The sequence below is a fragment of the Bubalus kerabau genome, chromosome 1, assembly GCF_029407905.1.
Source record: "Bubalus kerabau isolate K-KA32 ecotype Philippines breed swamp buffalo chromosome 1, PCC_UOA_SB_1v2, whole genome shotgun sequence".
Taxonomy (NCBI): Eukaryota; Metazoa; Chordata; class Mammalia; order Artiodactyla; family Bovidae; genus Bubalus; species Bubalus kerabau.
Window position 1 is genome coordinate 256,843,257 of NC_073624.1, and position 22,661 is coordinate 256,865,917.

The window sequence follows — 22,661 nt, forward strand, 5'->3', positions numbered from 1 at the left end:
GTCTAGAGAGTGTTCTGCCATCTCACGTTTCATCCTTTTTTGAGGGGCGTGGAGTAGAAACTAAATACATTTCAACTTAACAGAGTGGTTAAATAGGGGTTTCCCAAATCCTATTTCTTTTCTTCATTCTCTTGTAAGCGTGGGCATCCTTAGCATCACAATTACTTTTCCCTATCCTGGTAGGTCCCTGATTTTTTAAAAAAGAGTCAGTATAATTAAAGGCCTAATTTGGGCCCAACTGTCAATCAAAGCTCATAAATTCTTATATACATGTTCAGATGCAAAATGCAAGTACACACACACAAGACATACTGCAGAATCTTCCTGTGATGAGTGTGTTTGGAGCTTAGAATAACGAAGGTTACCCATTATTAGAGCAGCTCACAGTACAGATACATCATCAGTGTTTTAGAAGACCCATGATGCACTTGATTATATTATTTGTAAATGAGGTACCTGACAACAATACTGTCATGTGCCACGCACAATCAGAGAAGGTCAAAGGGAATTACAATTTTGCCAGTAAAACCTTTTTTGCTAGTAGTGGACGTGAGCAAACCAGTAGTTTATATATATAAAAAAAAGATCCCTGAACTACATAAACTACTTACGTGATTCACTCACAATACACGGTCTAGGCAAGGGAGGGGAAATGTGGTCCAGCTTATTTGATGCACTGAAAGTCTTTCTATGATGTAAATGAAGTAAAGATGTAGATATTTATATGCCGCATAGAAGTTTCTCAAAGATGTTCTATATAAACTACAATTACATGGAAGAAATGAATAAAATAAAATTATAAAAAAGTATTCTTATCCTCTGAAAGGGGGTAAAATTATTTAAGAGAATTGTTGTTGCTTTTTATTTATCCCTTTCGACATTTTGCTTTAGTTTTCATTATGGCTCTACATTCTGACCAACTGATCTTTCCACTTAAGGTGGCAAAGCCATCTGAGGAAACAGACAGTCAGACCAAGTCTGCATGTGGTAAAAAGGCAGTCTCATTAAGATGGAATAAATACTAGCACAACTACAAGTATTCTATGCTATTGGCCATAATATACTGCAGCCTTTCATCAAATACGTCAAATAACATTTGCTGGAGACAAACTGAGAGATCATAGAAAGTCTATCCCTTTCTGTACACCTCAGTTCATAATGATTTCTGAACATCTAAAGAGCCTAGACCCAGCCTTATCCTTCATTATAGTGACAGAGTTTCTTGGTATATACCTTATACACATTATATACATTAATGATAGTTTTCATACGACCATGGTTTTGCCATGATCTTTTTCTACTCAAATCTGTCTTATATAAGTTGACCTAATATATGCAAAATCAGTACGTATTTATTCTTCCCCCCTCAAAATGTATAATCTTAGATTGTTTGATACTAACCTCTCAACTAGTCTAATAAGAAATAGTCTTCCTTTCTACAAAGTCCTCTTTACTAGCATTATTAAATTAAAAAAAAAACAGGATAGTTATTTCTGTTTCACTGTCTCTTTAAGTAGAATTTAAACAGTTAAGCAAAGAATTTGTTTCTAACAGACTGCTACCTGAGTCTAAAAATTCATGATTTTAATTCACTACTTAGCTAAGTTGTACCATATAGTGTTTTCTACATTTAATATTTAACCTGCCAATTTATGTTAATTATAGTGCCAGCTGAAAACAATGTACCATGTTACAACGTTCACAACTGTATGTATATAGAAATGTCATGTATTTTTCACGAAACATCATTTTTTTCAGTGAGTGAGCATGCTGCAGAGAAGTATAGATGAAGTTTGTATGGGCATAATTGGAGAAAAACTATATGATTTAAAAAACAAAGATTAACAGTCAATGTTAAAGTTCAACATGTTTTACTCTTCCAGTTAAGATTATCTGTAACTCTACAGATCTCATTCTATTTGAATAAGAATAATATTCACTACTTACCTATTTTAGACAAAGTAATTTGAGTATAAATATCACACAATGATTTATGTTAAGTGCTTTGAAGTTCTGAGACTGTATATGTCTAAGCTATAAAACAACAGACTGGTTCCAAATAGGAAAAGGAGTAAGTCAAGGCTGTACACTGTCACCCTGCTTATTTAACTTATATGCAGAGTACATCATGAGAAACCCTAGGCTGGAAGAAGCACAAGCTGGAAGCAAGATTGCTGGGAGAAATATCAATACCCTCAGATATGCAGATGACACAACCCTTATGGCAGAAAGTGAAGAGGAACAAAAGAGCCTCTTGATGAAAGTGAAAGAGGAGAGTGAAAAAGTTGGCTTAAAACTCAACATTCAGAAAACGAAGATCATGGCATCTGGTCCCATTACTTCATGGGAAATAGATGGAGAAACAGTGGAAACAGTGTCAGACTTTATTTTTGGGGGCTCCAAAATCACTGCAGATGATGATTGCAGCCATGAAATTAAAAGACGCTTACTTCTTGGAAGGAAAGTTATGACCAACCTAGATAGCATATTAAAAAGCAGAGATATTACTTTGCCAACAAAGGTCCCTCTAGTCAAGGCTATGGTTTTTCCAGTAGTCATGTATGGATGTGAGAGTTGGACTGTAAAGGAAGTTGAGCGTGGAAGAATGGATGCTTTTGAACTGTGGTGTTGGAGAAGACTCTTGAGAGTCCCTTGGGCTGCAAGGAGATCCAACCAGTCCATTCTAAAGGAGATGAATCCTGGGTGTTCTTTGGAAGGAATGATGCTAAAGCTGAAACTCCAGTACTTTGGCCACCTCATGCGAAGAGTTGACTCATTGGAAAAGACTGATGCTGGGAGGGATTGGGGGCAGGAGGAGAAGGGGACGACAGAGGATGAGATGGCTGGATGGCATCACCGACTCGACGGACGTGACTTTGAGTGAACTCCGGGAGTTGGTGATGGACAGGGAGGCCTGCCGTGCTGCAATGCATGGGGTCTCAAAGAGTCGGACATGACTGACCGACTGAACTGAACTGAAGGTATAAAATAATGCATTGTTCATAATTTCATATGACAGGTGTTAAGATCCATTTAAGCTAATACCCAAATGCCATAAACTAAATTAAAAAAAGTTTCCATTTTCTCTAAATTTTAGTTGATATAATTTTAAGAAGGGGCTTCCCAGGTGGGGCCAGTGGTAAAAAAAATCCCCCTACCAGTGTAGAAGATGCTAGAGACATGGAATTGATCCCTGGGTCAGGAAGATCCCATGGAGGAGGAAATGGCAACCTGCTACAGTAGCCTTCCCTGAAAATTCCTCGGACAGACAAGCCTAGCGGGCTACAATCCATGGGGTCACAGAGTCAGACATGACTAAGTTCGAACTTTAAGAGATCATGGACTGAATTTGTAGTATCACATACATAGAAAGTGGTAGATGTGATGGATTCTAAATTTTCCCTGAAGTCTGTAAAGTCACCTTGTCAAATTCAGATCCAGCTAGGTTTCCTCAGATTCTTCATACTGGTACAAATTTACATAGTCACCTCTGGTCATTTAGGTGTTGCTTTGATTTTGATCTTCATCATGGGGCTATCCTACATGAAAATCTGTTCACTAAAAGTTGAATATAGAGGCTCATAAAATTTCAGCATTCACACAGTTGAGCCATATCATTTATACTAACAAGATACATAATCAAATTTCTATCATTATAGATGGAATTGTACTGAAATCTTTGATCATGACATAAGCTTTTCTTTATGTAAATTCTTCTTAGAATACAATAAGTTGGCATTTTTATGATTTTTATTGTTGTTGTTTAGTTGCTAAGTCATGTCTGACTCTTAGTGACCCGATGTAATGTAGCCCACCAGGTCCCTCTGTCTTTCCCAGGAAAGAATACTGGAGTGGGCTGCCATTTCCTTCTCCAGAGGATCTTCCCAACCCAGGAATTGAACCTATGTCTCCTGCATTGGCTGGCAGATTCTTTATGGCTGAGTCACCAGGGAAGCCCCTTTTATTCTCACCAGGAACTAAAAGATTTAATCTAATCACGATATTCTTCAAAAGAGAAGACAACATTGATACCTAGAACCAGGTCAGGAAAAATCAAGCTCCCCCCCCACCCCCAGGAAATCAGTAATAAGGCTATTTATCTGTGAGTTGGCCTACATAAGTAACATCTAGCTCATTTTAAGAGCCTGATAGATATGTAAAATCTGTGATTCTTCCAATTCTAAAATTTAATGTCTATAAGAATTTTTGTTTTCTTTATAAATATAATACTAGAATTCCACCTTAAAATGTTGCCTGAATGACTAAGCCTTCCAAAATATATTTAGTTATTTTAAACTGAATCCTAAAGCAAAAAGACATGTATTTCCAGCATTGTAAATTGTTCTCTACCAGTAATTTATGGCCACAGCAATGGTGTGTAACAAACACCTACAATAATGATCTATTGCTACATATGTGAGTTGGCTGGTTAGGAGACCCTGACCGTGCCTGTTGCTCCTCACATGTCTACTGGCTGGAAGGTTTGACTCACCTATGAGGGCCACAGCTGGGGCAACTGAGATGATTCCTCTCTGCATCTCAGATCTCATTCTTCAACTGACCAGTCCAGTTAAGGTCTTCACGGCAAAGGTGGAAAAGCCACTGCTTGTGTCACACCTGCTAACATCCTATTGACCAAAGGAGGTCATATGGCTAAACTCAGTGTCATGGAATGGCATTCACTTCAGTTCAAGGAGCTACAAATTACATGGTGGAGGGTACGAATTAGAGAAAGGTAAAGAGTTGGACCAATAATACAATAACTTCCCCACACATTCTACTTATTTCATTATACTTGAGAGATAAATCTATTATTGATAGCTACCAAGAAGAAAACCCACAAAAAAATTCAACAATGCAGAGAAAATGAAATTTCTGCAATAATAGCACAGTTTGGATGCTCTTACACTTTAGTAAGACTGTGCATACTGTATGTATGACAGATGAAATTAAATATTGTATACTATACTTATGCTCGTCTGTATATCAATTTGTACTTTTCTAAAAATGGTGTAACAATATATTCAGCTTCATTTATTCACTTATTCAACAATTTCTTAGCATCTCCTCTATTTTAGGTACTGTTCTGGGTACCAATGAGCAAATCAGATAAAAATTCCCAATCTTCTGGAACAAATATTCTAGTGGGAGAGATAGACAATAGATGAGACAAATAAGCAAAATTTATTGTATATTAGATATAGATCTATAAACAGAAAAATCAAGAAAATGAGGTTGAAAGATTTTTGTAAGAAAAAAGTTGCAGTATTACATTTGGAAATAAGGAAAGTTGCATTAAGAAGGTTCCTCTGGAATAAACTCCTGAAGAAAATGAAGGCGTATGCCATGGAAATGACTGAAGAAAGGAACTTTTAAATAAACAGAACAGTAAATGCAAAGGCTTTGATGGAAGCATGTCTGAGATATTTCAGGAAAACAAAGTGGCAACAATGTGTGTACAGGGAGTATAAGGCAGTAATTACTATATTTGCCCCTATTAGAATAATGTGATGTTGGATCATGAAAAGGTTGATGTTACTACAAATAGTTCTCCAATCAGGTTGATTGTTGGGGGTAGAGCTAGGTTAGTTAAGCCTGCTGAGTCATCAGGTGGCCATTAGTGGGAGGAACATCTGCAGGCCTCGGGAGTATCCACTTACTGAGATAGGAAATACAGTGGGAGAATCAGGTTTGGGGTGGTTGTGGTGGTATTGGGAACTAAGTTTCATACATGCTAGGTTTGAAATGACTGTTAAATCCAAAGCAGAGATGTCAATGAGGTCACTAGATGTCATGTGCATGGAGAACAGACCTGAGATTATGAATGGAGATATTTATTTAGGAATCATCATATAGTATTTAAAACCATAACACTGGATGGGGTAACCAAGGTATGTCACTGAGATAGAGGCAAGTAGTACAAATAGTGTCTACATAAAGAAACTATGCAATGGAAGAAAACTGTGTGATATATGTTCTTAGACAATCAGAGGTAGGACTTGGTTACACTCAGCAACAGGATGTTGTTGATGGCTTTGGTAGAGCAGTGGGAGTGAAAGGTTGTTTGGAGTGGTTTATGGGGAAAATATTTGAGAAGGAAATGGCAGCCCACTTCAGTGTTCTTGCCTGGAGAATCCCAGGGACAGTGGGGCCTGGTGGGCTGCCGTCTATGGGGTCGCACAGAGTCGGACACAACTGAAGCGACTTAGCAGCAGCAGCAGCATGGGGAAAATGGAAGAGGAAAGGAGACATTACTACTAATCTGACACTCTTTAAAAAAATAGTAAGAGGAGATTTTACTAACCTTATGCATTTTAAAATTTAGATAAAATGAATAAGCTTCTAGAAAAACACAACTTACTAAAACTGAAAAAGAGAAAATCTGAATGGATCAATATGCATTAACAAAGATACACATTAAAGAAACTGAATTTGTAATTTAGAACTTTTCATAATAGAAATTCTAGACCCAGATGGCTTTATTTGTGAATTTTCAAAATGTTTAAAAAGTATAACACCAATAAGTTAAGAAAAAAGAAAGTGCAAAAGAAGTAAAACACCAATCTTAAGTAAAAAAAACAAAAAACCACACAAAAAAAAAACCAGGATAAAATAGAGAAAAATGGCATACTTCTTAACTCATTTTATGAGAGCAGAAAAGGACAACTCCAGAAAGAAACAGGTCAATTACAAGTTAATATTTCAAAAATCTAAATGTAAAAGCCTTCCCACCTCACACACCAAATTCAGCAAATAAAATGCAGTGATTTTAAAAAGTAGGATAAATCACAGTGTATTTATTTGTTCCTGGTATGTAAAGTTGATTTCACATTCAGAAATCATCTATCTCAGAAATCAACCAAGTTAATAGAAAAAAAAAAAACCCAAAAGTAAATAATTTAACAGATATAGATATGTACTCAACAAAGTAAAATGTCATATCCGTTCATGTTAAAAAACCTCATAATAGACTAGGTATAACAAGGAACTTCCATGATAAGACAAACTTAGTTATAAAGAATGTATAACAAATATCATACTTCCCTGAGAAATAATGAAAGCCTTATACCTGAAATTATGACCAAGACAGTTATATTCACCCATCAGTATATTCATTCAGCTCATGTTAGTGGCTCAAGCCAATGCAGTTTTAAAGATATTAAAACTTTAACAATTGTAAAGGAAAAAATAAAACTTCCTAATTTACAGGCTGGTATGATTGAGTACGTAAAAAATTCAAAAGGATGCGTAAACTATTTTATTTTTAGAGGTGCTAGATGCAAGATCAATATACAGAAATAATTATATTTCCATATTAGCAATAAATAGAGAATAAATGTTAATAAATAACCACTTAAAGTAAGAGCGTTCCAGAAAAACATCTATTTCTGCTTTATTGACTATGCCAAAGCCTTTGACTGTGCGGATCACAATAAACTGTGGAAAATTCTGAAAGAGATGGGAATACCAGACCACCTGACCTGCCTCTTGAGAAATCTGTATGCAGGTCAGGAAGCAATAGTTAGAACTGGACATGGAACAACAGACTGGTTCCAAATAGGAAAAGGAGTATGTCAAGGCTGTATATTGTCACCCTGCTTATTTAACTTCTATGCAGAGTACATCATGAGAAACGCTGGACTGGAAGAAACACAAGCTGGAATCAAGATTGCCAGGAGAAATATCAATAACCTCAGATATGCAGATGACATCACCCTTATGGTGGAAAGTGAAGACGAACTAAAGGGCTTCTTGATGAAAGTGAAAGTGGAGAGTGAAAAAGTTGGCTTAAAGCTCAACATTCAGAAAACGAAGATCATGGCATCTGGTCCCATCATTTCATGGGAAATAGATGGAGAAACAGTGGAAACAGTATCAGACTTTATTTTTTGGGGCTCCAAAATCACTGCAGATGGTGACTGCAGCCATGAAATTAAAAGACGCTTACTCCTTGGAAGGAAAGTTATGACCAACCTAGATAGCATATTGAAAAGAAGAGACATTACTTTGCCAACAAAGGTCTGTCTAGTCAAGGCTATGGTTTTTCCTTTGGTCATGTATGGATGTGAGAATTGGACTGTGAAGAAGGCTGAGTGCCAAAGAATTGATGCTTTTGAACTGTGGTATTGGAGAGGACTCTTGAGAGTCCCTTGGACTGCAAGGAGATCCAACCAGTCCATTCTGAAAGAGATCAGCCCTGGGATTTCTTTGGAAGCAATGATGCTAAAGCTGAAACTCCAGTACTTTGGCCACCTCATGTGAAGAGTTGACTCATTGGAAAAGACTCTGATGCTGGGAGGGATTGGGGGAAGGAGGAGAAGGGGACGACAGAGGATGAGATGGCTGGATGGCATCACTGACTTGATGGCCGTGAGTCTGAGTGAACTCTGGGAGTTGGTGGTGGACAGGGAGGCCTGGCGTGCTGCGATTCATGGGGTCGCAAAGAGTTGGACACAACTGAGCGACTGATCTGAACTGAACTGAACCACTTATAATGGCATAAAAATACCTAAGAATAAATACAAATGAAGCTATATAAAACCCTTTTAGTGAAAACTACAAAATATTATTGAGAGAAACTAAGAAGATGTGAGTAAATGAAATGTTCAGGGTTGTAGATTGAAAAACTCAATATAGTAAAGGTATCACTCTTTTGATATATGGAGACTTTGCTGATACCTTTAAGGCATAGAAACACAGAGGGTTAGGCAAAATGAGGTGAAAGGGAATACTTTCAAAATAAAAGATAAAACTTCAGAAAAAGAACTAAAATCAGAGATAAGAAATTTACCAGTTAAAGAAATCAAAGTAATAGTCATAAATATGCTCATCAAAGTCAAGAAAAGAATGGATGAACTGAGTGAGAACTTCAACAAAGGGATAGCAAATATGAAAAAGAACCAATCAAACTGAAGAACAGAATTACTGACAAGAGAAATGCACTAGAGGAACTCAACAACAGACGAGGGGATGCAGAACAGAGCAGTAATCTCTATGACAGGGTAGTGGAAATTACCCAACTGAAACAGCAAGAAGAAAACAGAATAAAGAAAAATGTATATAGTTTAAGATACCTCTGGGAAAACATCAAGGAAACTAACATTCATGTTATAGGCATCCCAGATGGAGAAGAGAAAAAGAAAGCGACAGAAAACCTGTTTGAAGAATGGCTGATGGCTGAAAACTCCCCTACCATTCTGGTGATGGAAACAGACATTCAAGCCCAAACAAGATAAACCCAAAGAGACCCACACCAAGATGCATTATAATTAAAAGGTCAGAAGTTAGAAAGAATATAAAAAGCAGAAAGAGAAAGAAACTAATTACATATAAGTTTAGTTCAGTCTCTCAGTAGTGTCGAACTCTTTGCAACCTCTTGGACTGCAGCACGCCAGGCTTCCCTGTCCTTCACCAACTCTTGGAGCTTGCTCAAACTCATGTCCATTGAGTCAGTGATGCCATCCAACAATCTCTGTCATCCCCTTCTCCTCCTGCCTTCAACCTTTTCCAGCATCAGGGTCTTTTCCAATGAGTCACTTCTTCACATCAGCTGGCCAAAGTATTGGAATTTCAGCTTCAGCATCAGTCCTTCCAATGAATATTCAGGACTGATTTCCTTTAGGATGGACTGGTTTTATCTCCTTGCAGTCCAAGGGACTCTCAAGAGTCTTCTCCAATACCACAGTTCAAAAGCATCAATTCTTCGGTGCTCAGCTTTCTTTATAGTCCAACACTCACATCCATACATGACTATTGGAAAAACCACAGCTTTGACTAGAGGACCTTTATTGGCAAAGTAATGTCTCTGCTTTTTAATCTGCTGTCTAGGTTTTACTTCCCTGGTGGTTCAGATGGTAAAGCATCTGCCTACAATGCGGGAGACCCAAGTTCAATCCCTGAGTCGGGAAGATCTCCTGGAGAAGGAAATGGCACCCCACTCCAGTATTCTTGCCTGGAAAATCCCATGGACGGAGAAGCCTGGTGGGCTACAGTCCAAGGGGTTGCAAAGAGTCAGACACGACAGAGCGACTTCACTTCCACTTTTTCACTTTCAGGATTGTCATAGCTTTTCTTCCAAGGAGCAAGCATCTTTTAATTTCATGGCTGCAGTTACCATCTGCAGTGATTTTGGAGCCCAAGAAAATAAAATCTGTCACTGTTCTCATTGTTTCTCCATCTATTTGCCATGGAGTGATGGGACTGGATGCTATGATCTTAGTTTTTTGACTTTTGGGTTTTAAGCCAGCTTTTTCACTCTCCTCTTTCACTTTTATCACTTACATATATGGAAAACCCATATAAGAAAGACTATTAGCTTCTTTGTCAGCAGACTTTACAGGTTAAAATGGACTGGAATGATATTTTAAAATACTGAAAAGAAACAAAAGCTTACCAAGAATACTCTACCCAGAAAGTTTGTCTCTTAGAATTGAAGGGCAGATAGTTTCCCAGATAAGCAAAAACTAAGAGTTAATTACCACTAAACTGATCTTACAAAAAATGTTAAAGGACCTCCTTTAAATGGAATAGAAAATCCCATAACTAGAAGCAAGAAAATTATGAAAGAAAAAAATCTTAGTAATAGAGGCAAACATAAAGTAAAAGTAATAGATCAATCACCTATTAAACAAGGTTAAAAGAAAAAAGTATATCATATCTAATTAATTAGTTAAGTTATACACAAAATAAAAAGATGTAAATTATGTCAAAAACAATAAAATGTGGGTGAGTAGAGCAGTAAAAATGCAGTATTTTTAAAATGCGCTCAAACTTGGCAACCATCAACTCAAAATAGACAGCTATAATAAATAAGCTGTTATACATAAACCTCAAGGTAACCATAAATCATATATATGATATATATATATCAGATACATATTATATATACATGATACATATCTGATATATAGATCAGTAGAATATACTATAGAGCCCAAAAGTAAGCCCACACATGCATGACAGGTCGCTTCGACCATGTCCAACTCTTTGTAACTCTATGGACCATAGCCCTCCAGGCTCTTCGGTCCATGGGATTCTCCAGGCAAGAATATTGAAGTGGGTTGCCATGCCTTCTCCCATCTTCCTGACCCAGGGATCAAACCAGCGTCTCACATCTCCCGTGTTGACAGGTGGGTTCTTTATCACTAGCACAACCTGGGAAGCCCAAATTAATTGATGACACAAGAGTCAAGACTGTACGTGCGGAGAAGACAGTCTCTTCAATAAAGAGTTTGGAAAACTGGACAACTAAATGCAGAAAATCAAACTAGAGCATTTTTAATACCATACCAAAAAAAAAAAACCCTCAAAATGGATCAAAGACTTAAATGTAAGACCCCAAACCATAACACTCCTGGAAGAAAACACAGGGAATAGCTCTTTGACACTGGTCTTGGCAATATTGGTTTCTCTGCATCTGTCTCCTCAAGCAAGGACAACAAAAGCTAAAAAACCACATTAGACTGCATCAAACTAAAAAGATTTTGCACAGCAAAGGAAACCATAAAAAGTGAAAAGGCAAAATACTGAATAGGAAAAGATATTTGCAAATGGTTTATCCAATACGGTGTTACTATCCAAGATATGTAAGAAACCCATACAACTCAATATTAAAAAACCACAAGAATCCAATTTAAGATGGGCAGAACTGAGTATTTATTTTCCCCAGGAAAATATGCAATATCCAACAGATCCATGAAAAGATGCTCATCATCATTAATCATCAGGGAAATGCAACTCAAAACCATAGTAAGATATCCTCTCATACCTGTCACAATGGTTATTACCAGACATCAAATAACAAGTATTGGTGAAGATGTGGAGAGAAGAGAACCCTCATACCCTGCTGATAGGAACATAACTTGGTAAAGTCACTATAGAAAACAGTATGGAAATGTCTCAAAAAATAAGAAATGGAACTACAATATGATCTAGCAGTTCTTCTTTTGGGTATTTCTCTGAAGAAAATGAAAACACTAATTTGAAAAGATGTATGCGCTCCTATGTTCACTGCAGAATTATTTACAATAGTCAAGATATGAAAGCAGCCTAAGTGTCCTTTAATAGATGAACAGATGAAGAAGAAGTGAGTAATGGAGAATAAAGAAGACTCAGCCATAAAAATGAAATCCTGCTATTTAGGACAACATGGATAGACTCAGAAAGGGTATTATGTTAAGCAAAATAAGTCAGACAGAGAAAGACATAGAAGTGATTTCACTTATATGTAGAATCTAAAATACAAAACAATTGAACAAACAAAACAGAAATAGACTCGGATACAGAAGACAAACTGGTGGTCACCAGAGGGAAGAGACTGGGCGTTAGGCAAAATAGACAAAGAGGATTAAGAGGTACAAGTTTCCAATTATAAAATAAATAAGTCACAGGGATGTAATGTCTAGTATAGGGAATCTAGTCAAGAGTATTGCAATAACTTTATATGGTTACAGATAGTTACCAGACTTTTCATGGTGATCAACTTGCAATGTATATAAATGTCAAATAACTATATTGTACACCTGAAACTAATATGTCAAGTATACTTCAATTAAAAAATAAAATACATATGGTAATTATAAAGGCCAGTAATAACCTAGACAATCTGAAGAAAAGATTGATGATTTACTCTGCAAATATAAAAACTTACCAAAAAGTTGCAGTAATTAATACAGTGTGTTATTGACAGAAAGATAGACAATAATTCACGAAAATAATCAAGAGTTAAACAGATTCATGATATGACAATTTATTTTTTGAGAAGGTGATTCTCCAGAGCAGTAGGTATAGGGTGGTCTTTTTGACTACCAATGGTATGAGTAATTGGAAATCCATGTGGAGAAAAATGAAGCTTGACCTCACTTGATTCCATAGACACAATTTAATTCCAGGTCACATCCAAATGTGAAAGACAACATCATAAAGATTACAGACAAAAACATAGAGGAGTGTCATCATGACACTGAGGTAGTGAAGGATTTCTTAAATGAAACATGAAAAGTGCCGACCACAAAGTAAAATGCTTGGGAGTCTGTATTGTATTAAAATTAAGAATATGTATTAATCAAAAGACATTTTTAAGAGGGTGAAAGTGCAATCCCTGGAGTGGGAGTATACATTCACCACATTATAATAGTCAAAGCAGAGGTAGAACATTTGACTGCACACATCACAGTCAAAGGGCTTGTGTCTTGAAGATGTAAAAAGTTTTCCAGAAAGATAAATAGTTCAAGACAAAAATAGAGCAATAAACGATATCTACCTGACAGATAAACATGAAAAAAATGCTCAACATCATCAATGATCAGAGAAACGCAAGTAAACCGAAAAAGACTGAGGTCATTGAGTACTGGTGAGTTACTAAGTAAATTAAGCAATAGGAATTCTCACACCCTGCTGGTGTACAAATGTCTTTGAACACAATGGACAATCTTATAAAAGTATCTTTTGAAGCTGAACCTTCTATGTGAACTAGCAATTTCATTCCTAGATATATCAAAGTATATTTACAAGAGTTTTCCACCAAGAGGTACGCCCTGTAAGAATTAGTAATGCATATACTTCAGGGAGAAGAAAGGCATAGAAAGGAATGGAATGTATTTTTGAAGTGCTGAAAGTAATTATAAGATATGTTGGAAATTCTAGTTAAACAGTGTGTAAACAGTTCATTTGTACTAGGTTAGAAATATGTGGGAAGCTTCCCTGGTGGCTCTGTGGTAAAGAATGTGCCTGCCAATGCAGGAGACATAGGTTCTATCTCCGGTCCTGGCAGATTCCACGTGCCACGGGACAACTAAGCCTGTGCACCACGACCACTGGGCCCACATGCTTCTGCGACTGAAGCCCAGACACTCTAGAGCCTGCATTCAGCAACGAGAGAATCCCACACAGCAATGAAGACCCAGCACAGTCAAATAAATAAAAGGACTATTAAAAAAATAAGTGGGAATAAAATCTCAGACATTAGAAAAATAGTAGGAAAGTCTTTAGGGCTAGATCAAGGGACAGAGTTCCTGGTTTTATTTTGGAGGAAGATATAAATATTACATAAATTTAGATTTTGGTAGAAAAAATATAACATTAAATGTGTACATTGCATCAAAGACTTTTATGTATTCATATTCCCCCAAATCTTAATTTTTCAATCTCTATAACAATAAAACAAAATAATAAAAACAAAGTGAAAAAATAAAACTCAGATTTAAGATATGTTTAAAAAAAAGTATATGTGCATATGCATCAAAAGAAGTATATATCAATATTCATAGCAACATTATTCATAATATCCAAGAGTGAGAAACAACCCAAATGCCCATCAGCAGAAGACAAGATAAATAGTGTGCATTTGTTCAATGGACCACTATAAAGCAACAAAAATGAAGGAATTTATACCTACACTCACATGTGAAAAAATCTCACAAACATAATGTGGGGCAAAGGAAATCAAAAATGAAATAATAGATACCCTAAGAGTTATCTGTAAAGAATTCAATAAATATGCAATACTAACCTACAGTGTTTAGGGACACATTTAAGTTAGAAGAGGCATGAGGATGTTTCTGAGTTGCTGGCAATATTCTAATTTTTGATCTGCCTGACAGTGACATGAGTGCTTATTCTGTGTTACTTCAGAGATGTACGTTTTGTTTTTTATGAGTTGTATACGTGTTATATATTCCTACAGCATACATTTTTCAAACTAGAGGTTACGTTTTCTAGAATCAGGGAAGTTTGGTTGTTTGTGACACTGGAAATAATCTTGTGATACGTGTTCCAATCAGAATGACATACCAGGCCTAGCTGCTGGTAAGCTCTGGGAATGAATGTTCTTTAGAAGGAGGAACATATTATTTTCCCCTTGTTTAACTTTCCCTGAGTACAGTAGAGAGATTTTTCAGCCTCCCACCTTCCCCTCTAAAAGCAGACTATAATGTCAAGACATGCAATATATTTTGAAGCTATGCAAGATCTTCCTTCCTGCTGTGCTTAATTTCTGAATCCAATGCTATCACAAGAACAGATGCAATGTGATGCCCAGTGGAAAGAGCAAGTATGATTTTCATCAGCACTCCATGGCCCTACTGTAAATTGGTCTTGTGTACACTGCTCAGGCAGATGAACCACACATTTTTTAAGATTTTATTTTAAGGCTGAGTAACAGAAAACAAAGTTCCTTTTTAAATTTAAAAGTAGGCATTTTTTTTTCCTTTCATATGGAACCAAAATCAAAATAAGCAGAGATGAGTTTTTTTTATTTTCAATACTCTATTTTGAGCTAGAAAGATTATCTGAGATTATTGTAAACAATATTTAGTAAACTTGGTCATGGAAAAAGCTAATAATATGTCTGTTATCTATTTGGGGTCTGATTTCAAACTTGACATTTGGATCCAAAATTTAATGGAAAATTCCTGATCTTAAAAAAAAAAAACTCTACTAATTACAAATGAGAAAAAATAAGGGCTCCATATAGGTCTAAAATGCTAATTTAAGTGGCAAAGTAAATATCCTTCCTCCTTTTATCAACTATGCAATCCTCTCAACTGTGAATCCAGACCTATCTCTATAAGTAAGCAGTTTCACAGAAGGAATTATTAAGTAGACAGGCCTTCGTCAAGCATTTTTAAACATTGGAATTGGTCCTGCCTTACCAAACCTGCCATTAAAGTACTGCGTGACTGTTTAGGTAGTAGGAGAGGTAGCCAGACAAAAGCTTCATAGTCTGTCTATAGATAAGCTTCTAGCTTACCTTATATTTGATGTTACTAAGGAGATTTGATGCTGAAGCTGAAACTACAATACTTTGGCCACCTGATGTGAAGAAATGACTCACTGGAAAAGACCCTGATGCTGGGAAAGATTGAAGGCAGGAGGAGAAGGGGACGACAGAGGAAGAGACGGTTGGATGGCATCACCGACTCGATGGACGTGAGTTTGAGTAAACTCGGGAGTTGGTGATGGACAGGGAGGCCTGGCGTGCTGCAGTCCATGGGGTTGAAAAGAGTCGGACACAACTGAGCAACTGAACTGAAGAAGAAACATTTATACTGTGACTTGAATATACTTGTGCTATATATAAACAAGACCTCCACTTTACCAGTTTCAGGGGTAGAAAATAAACTCATATCTGTGGATTAGTCAAATCAAATATTACAAGTATTTCTAAGCATATCTTTCCTTTCATGTTTCCCTTGCTCTACTTCCTTTTTGGTAATTCCAAAAACTCAAGATTAATATAATCCCCAGCTTCATTCCTGTTACAATGAGCTGAGAGCTTGGACTTCTTCACTGGCAACTTTTGACTTTTCCCAGAAAGAGTCAGTGTTAAAATACTGTTATTTTCTTTACCGTTCACAAAAAACTAACACAACACCAGAACATCATAAATCAACTATACTCCAAAAACACCCCCAACAATGTGAATCTGCCAATTCTTGCCCAGTGTGTGACTAATGAGTGAGGAAGGCAGGGGCAGGGGGAGAGCCATTCCTCCAGAGCCATCCTCTTTGACTTTCATTAAAAAGTTGGTGCCCTGTGACAACCTAGAGGCGTTGGGTGGGGAGGAAGATGGGAGGGAGATTCAAGAGGGAGGGGACATACTATACCTATGGCTGATTCATGTTGATACATGGCAGAAACCGACACAATATTGTAAAGCGATTATCCTCCAATTGAAACTAAATACATTTAAAGTTTAAAAAGTCCCAGGTCAATTGGCATTTACTTAGCAACTAAGCCTAAGGTGGTTTTCATTTCTGGCATTCTGAAACCTGTTCCTCTACACCCTCTACACCTTTTTCCTTTGCAGTACTACCACTCCCTTTTGCTTTCCTTCTCATAAAAACCTACCCCAATTTTTGGTTCCAAGGATGACTAACATTCTCTGGGGAAAAATCTATTACTTTGATAGTTCAGAAAGTTTTTCTTGTGATGTCTTTTTTGGCTGAATAATATTCTGTTAGAGAAAGGGGCACGGAGGATGAGATGGTTAGATAGCAGCACCAACTCAATGGACATGAATTTGAGCTAGTGTAGGGAGATAACCCACTCCAGTACTCTTGCCTGGAGAATCCCATGGACGGAGGAGCCTGTTGGGCTACAGTCCATGGGGTCGCTAAGAGTTGGACACAACTGAGCAACTTCACTTTCACTTTTCACTTTCATGTATTGGAGAAGGAAATGGCAACCCACTCCAGTATTGCTGCCTGGAGAATCCCAGGAACAGAGGAGCCTGTTGGGCTGCCATCTATGGGGTCACACAGAGTCGGACACAACTAATGCAATTTAGCAGCAGCAGCAGGGAGATAGTGTAGGACAGAGGAACCTGGAATACTGCAGTCCATGGGGTTGCAAAAGGTCAGACACAATTTAGTGACTGAACACGTATTTTCTTTATATATTCATCCACTGATAGAAATTGTATTGTTTTCACCTCTTGGCTTCTGTGAATAATGCTATTATAGATATGGTGTACAAATAACTTTAAGACTTTGCTTTCAGTTGTTTTGGATAGATATACCCACAGGTGGGATTACTGGATCATATGGTAACCCTATTTTTAATTTTTTGAAGAGCCTCAATACTGTTACCCATAGCAGTTTCACCATTTTTCATTTCCAGTAACAGTGCACCAGGGTTCCAATTTCTCTACATCATCACTAGTTTATTTCTGTTGTTTTTTTCTATAGTGACCATCCTAATGGGTGTATAGCAGTATGTCATTGTGGTTTTGATTTGCTATTCTCTAACAGTTTGTGATAACTGAGCATCTTTTTACATGCTTATTAGCCATTTGTTTATCGTCTTTGGAGAAATGTCCTTTATTCAAGTCCTTTATTTTTTGTTTGAGTAAGCTCCGGGAGTTGGTGATGGACAGGGAAGCCTGGTGTGCTGCAGTCCATGGGGTCGCAGAGTCAGACACAACTGAGCGACTGAACTGAACTGATTCTTGTTGAGTTGTAGGAGTTCTTTATATATTCTGGATATTTACTCATCAGATATATGATTTATATATATTTTTTCCTTCTGTGGACAGAGCCTCCATTTTCTTTTAGCTTCCAGTGTTACTATTGAGATCTGCCTTTCTGATCCTTTGTATGACATCTTCCCTGACCTGGTCTGGGGGAAACTTTTATCATCTCTCTTCCCCTAGTGGTCCCAAATTTCATGACAATCTAGTTTGGCATTGGTGTATTTTGCTCTGTTTTTAGGGGTCTTTTTCATTCTGAAACTCTCTTCCTTCAGTTATGGGAAATTATACTTTACTTGGTTCTATGGTGATTTCTTTTCATTTTTGGTATCTATATTTTCTTTTATTCTAACACCTGAGTTTATTTTTGAGTGTCTTCTATGAGTTACATTTATTATGACTGCAATGTGAACTTGTTTCTGTATTACAGCTTTTCATCTATTATGTTTTTATTACTGCATTTGCTTCTTTTGCCTCTGCTCCTTTTAGATTACTATTGGATTGTTGGAATTTTATTTTTTCTGTTGATTTGAAATTTGTACATATTTTTTACCCTGCATGGTTATTTAGCCTTAAGGCCCTATCTCCTATGTCCCTGTGGTTGTTAGAATCCCAGCGTTATTACCTTTGCCCGACATTTCATATCCAGCACTTTGTGGGCTGCCTAACACTTGCTGCTAGCTTCTGAGATGGGTCTATTTGTGTCAAAAGGGTATTTGTAGTGGTCTATTTATTATATTAAATCAGCATTTCTGTGTTGCAACAGGAAGAGTTACATTGCAGTGTTCAGTCTATCATGTTGCTTTACTGAGAAGTCTACCCTTAATAAATGTCAAATATAAATATGTATATGTGTATACCTGCATATGTGAATGTATCAATTGAGTGATGAAGTAAAACCAGTACATGATTTTCTATGATTCCACATAATACAGCTTTTGTTAGCATAAACTTGATAAAGAGAGCCATGCTATTTTCTATGAACCAAAGACAATCCTTTACAACTGACAACTTTCAAAGCCTTTGTAGTTTTAGAAAGGATGCCCTATAACCATCTGAGCAGAGTTTGAAAGATAATGAATACTGCAAACAGCAGTGTACTATAACCCCCAACACGAAAAACTTGCAGTTGTTTCAGGGAATGAAATTTGGAAGTACTTATCAGACCTTCTGAACTTTGAACAAAGTTTAAAAGCCTGGAAGCATTTCTTTTTTTTTCCTAAGCAGTGTGCTGGTTAACTTAGAAAACAACTTCTCTATTTGAACCATGGCTTGTATCCCTCTATGTTAGCCACAGCAAATGTTCATCATTATTTTAAAAGCTAGAGAGTAGGAGGGAGAGTAAAATATCTGCCTCGAGCCTTTTTTTTCCTCCAAAAATAAAAAGAGAAAGGGAGGAAAGAGGCATAAAACAATATTACGCTGCATTCTCCACTTTGTCATTCAATGCCTTACAATTGCCTAATTGTTCATCAGGTTCACAAAAGAAATACCTTTTATTTTCTCCAGGCACTTAGAGATGACTAAGTGTCACTTAGTCAATTGGCAGAACAAAGAAGTCAATTATGGATCACATTTTCTCTGTTTCGTTATTCTTGAAAATAATTCACTTTATTGGTGTAGTGTTCTGGAAGGTGAGGGATTGACAGGCCCAGAGTACAGAAATATCAACCCATAGATTCAGGTTGCACACATGCATTTCTGTTTAAAACTAGAGGTGAAAAGGTAACCGTTTCTCAGTCTCTTCATACTGAAAACTACTCTAAAAAAAAATGAAATACTAAGAACTCCTGACTTCCTTCAAGTATATTTCATCTCAACTTAAAGTCACATGCTCACATTTTCTTTCCTCACCAGTCCTAAAGATTAATTAAGCTAGTCCTCAATTATCTCTTTGATATGTGTATAAAGTAGTGATTTAGCATTACAATATAAAAAGCTTAAAGTATAATTTTCATAGTTTTCCTCTAGCTAAAATATAGTATTACTCTTGTGGAAATTTGAAAAATATATATATACATGTAAAAGAGAAAATAAAAATCATCAATAACTTCATAACACAGAGAAAATCAGTTAACATTTCTGTACAATGCTGCCACAATTTTCTGTATTTATATAATAAATTATAATCACATGAATGTTATTTTATAACTTCATTTTATATTTTGTGAGCATTTATAAGAGATCAAATGTTCCCCTAAAATGAATTTTAATTGCTAAATTATTGTCCATAAATGGACATACTCTAATTTATTAAAGCATTCCTTTTTTGTTGGGTAGACAAAATATTTACACTGTGCCATCACAAATAACCACTGAAATGAATACCATTGAATATATGTCTTATTTTTGAACTTTTTATTTTGTATTGCTGCTGCTAAGTCACCTCAGTCGTGTCCGACTCTGTGTGACCCCATAGACCGCAGCCCACTAGGCTCCCCGGTCCCTGGGATCCTCCAGGTAAGAACACTGGAGTGGGTTGCCATTTCCTTCTCCAATGCATGAAAGTGAAAAGTGAAAGTGCAGTCGCTCAGTCGTGTCCGACTCTTAGCGGCCCCATGGACTGCAGCCTACCAAGCTCCTCCATCCATGGGATTTTCCAGGCAAGAGTACTGGAGTATAGCTAATTGTGATAGTTTCAGGTGTACAGCCAATGGACTCAGCTATACATATACGTATCCATTCTCAACATGTGTCATTGTATAAGTCTGCTTATTTTCTTACTTGTAACCTACTTGTAGTGGACTTACTACAGTAAAAGTTACTGCTGTTAAGACTTACACAGTATGTGGTCAAATCACTTTCCCCAAATTTACTACTTCACTGCCCTAAAAGCAGAGTCAGTTTTATATTTGTAATAAATTTCTGAATGATGAAAATATTAGCTTAATCAATTGACCATGGGTGGCCTTAAGTCACAGAATCAAGCTATTGGATTTTTCTATTAATTGTACAATTAATTTTTCTATTAATTGTAGAATTGTAATTCAATTCTATCAATTGAAGAATGTGTGTTCCTTTATTATATTTGTATTTTTCAATATAATGTTAGGAAAGAAATTCATACTTAACTATCCTTTAATCTTGTATAGTAGTCTCTGAAATAACTCAATGTTATTCTGATCACTTTAATGTAAGTTTGTTATTCAGACATATAAAACACATTCACATAGCAACATATTTCTTTATCTTTCCTTATTTTAAGAAAAGTGTCTTAATTATAGAATATCTCATTATATTTTTTTAAAATAAGCCAACATACACTTTTCCTTTTAAAATTGATCTAAGAACTTAAGAGCCTAGTAAAAGTTGGAGAAATATCTGGAGAAAACAAGAACAGATGTTTGGTATTTTCTTTAAATCATTTTTTTTCCCAGTAATTGTTTACCAGAATTTACTAAATATGGGAATAAAACTGCTACAGAATACAATCTATATCCACAAATGGGATTATCAAGTTATATTCAATCTATTCTGTATTTTTTAGCAGCAAGTGCATTTTCTATATGCAGAGCAAGCCCTGAAGAGCACCACAGCCACAAATTGCGATTAGAAAAGCTGCTTGTTTAGCAGTTTCAAAGAGAACCAACATGACAATCAAACATGGAAAGAGCAGATGGAAAATTTATTTTAGGACATGCAGCAATAATAGAGAAATTATGGAGCAATTAAAACATGAAAAAAAATCAGCTTAGCTGAGAAAGTGAATCCAAAGATAGTTCAGTTCAATTCCCAATTATGCTTTTTTTTAAACTGAAGTTTGAATTAGAATGAAATCTGAATGTTCTTTTAAGAAGTACAACTTAGAGTGACATGTGGTGACTTAAAACAGCCTTAGTACACCTATGGGTGATTCATATTGATGTTTGAGAGAAAACAACAAAATTCTGTAACGCAATTATCCTTCAATTAAAAAAAAAATTTTTTTTTAAAACAGAGCAATTATTCAATACCATCACTTATTTTTAGAAGATAAATTATTGATACCTATATTTGATTGCTGGTAGAGAGCAACAGTTTCAAAGTCACAGTAGACAGCCTTGTACGTTTTTTAACTAACTACATTTAAAAATTAAAATTTTTGTTTTAAGTTGGTTGCATAAGAGTAAAGGCCCCATCTATGAATTTCTCAGACATTTTGTACCTAACATATCAGGAGAAATTAATGTGACCTTTGAAAATAAAGTTTCCTTTAAGTCAGTACTACTGGATTTAGATAGAATATGTCAAGGCACAAGAATACCTTCACAGGAATATTTGCATCTCCAAATGAAAATGAATTGTAGCATTCAGTAGAGGTAATTCCAGACACTCAGCCAGAAATCTTGTTCTGCTTCTGTTGAAGCTTAATGCCACCGAAGGCAGTGGGGATCCTATGAGGCAACCCAGCCCATGGAAGTGCAACGGTTTGTCCATGCAAATAAAGTAGCATCACAGGCTAGATTCTCTGGAAGTGAATCCTAACCCAAGGAGTCATGTGCTAGTGATCTAATAAAATGCTCCCAGATGAAACCAATAAAAGAGTGGTGAAAACAAAGTCGAGGAGGAGGCTGAAACTAACCAGGTGTGTTTTGAGCAAAGGCCCTTTGCAGGGCAGCTTCACCCTAAAGCAGAGGGAATTTTGAAGTATTATTATGGCATAGTTTATCCCAACACATAAATACAACTCCAGGGAAGATGTGGCTTGATTAAA

General features: G+C 36.4%; 1 protein-coding gene across 1 annotated transcript in view; it reads right to left on the reverse strand.

Moving 5' to 3' along the window:
- The window catches only part of CCNH (cyclin H), a 227,423-nt gene extending 205,016 nt beyond the window's left edge, over positions 1 to 22,407 (reverse strand). Inside the window, exon 1 of the mRNA XM_055563646.1 lies at positions 22,212 to 22,407. The gene's annotated coding sequence lies outside the window, so the exon portion shown is untranslated. The remainder of the gene's footprint in view (positions 1 to 22,211) is intronic.
- Between the last annotated feature and the right edge of the window lie 254 nt (positions 22,408 to 22,661).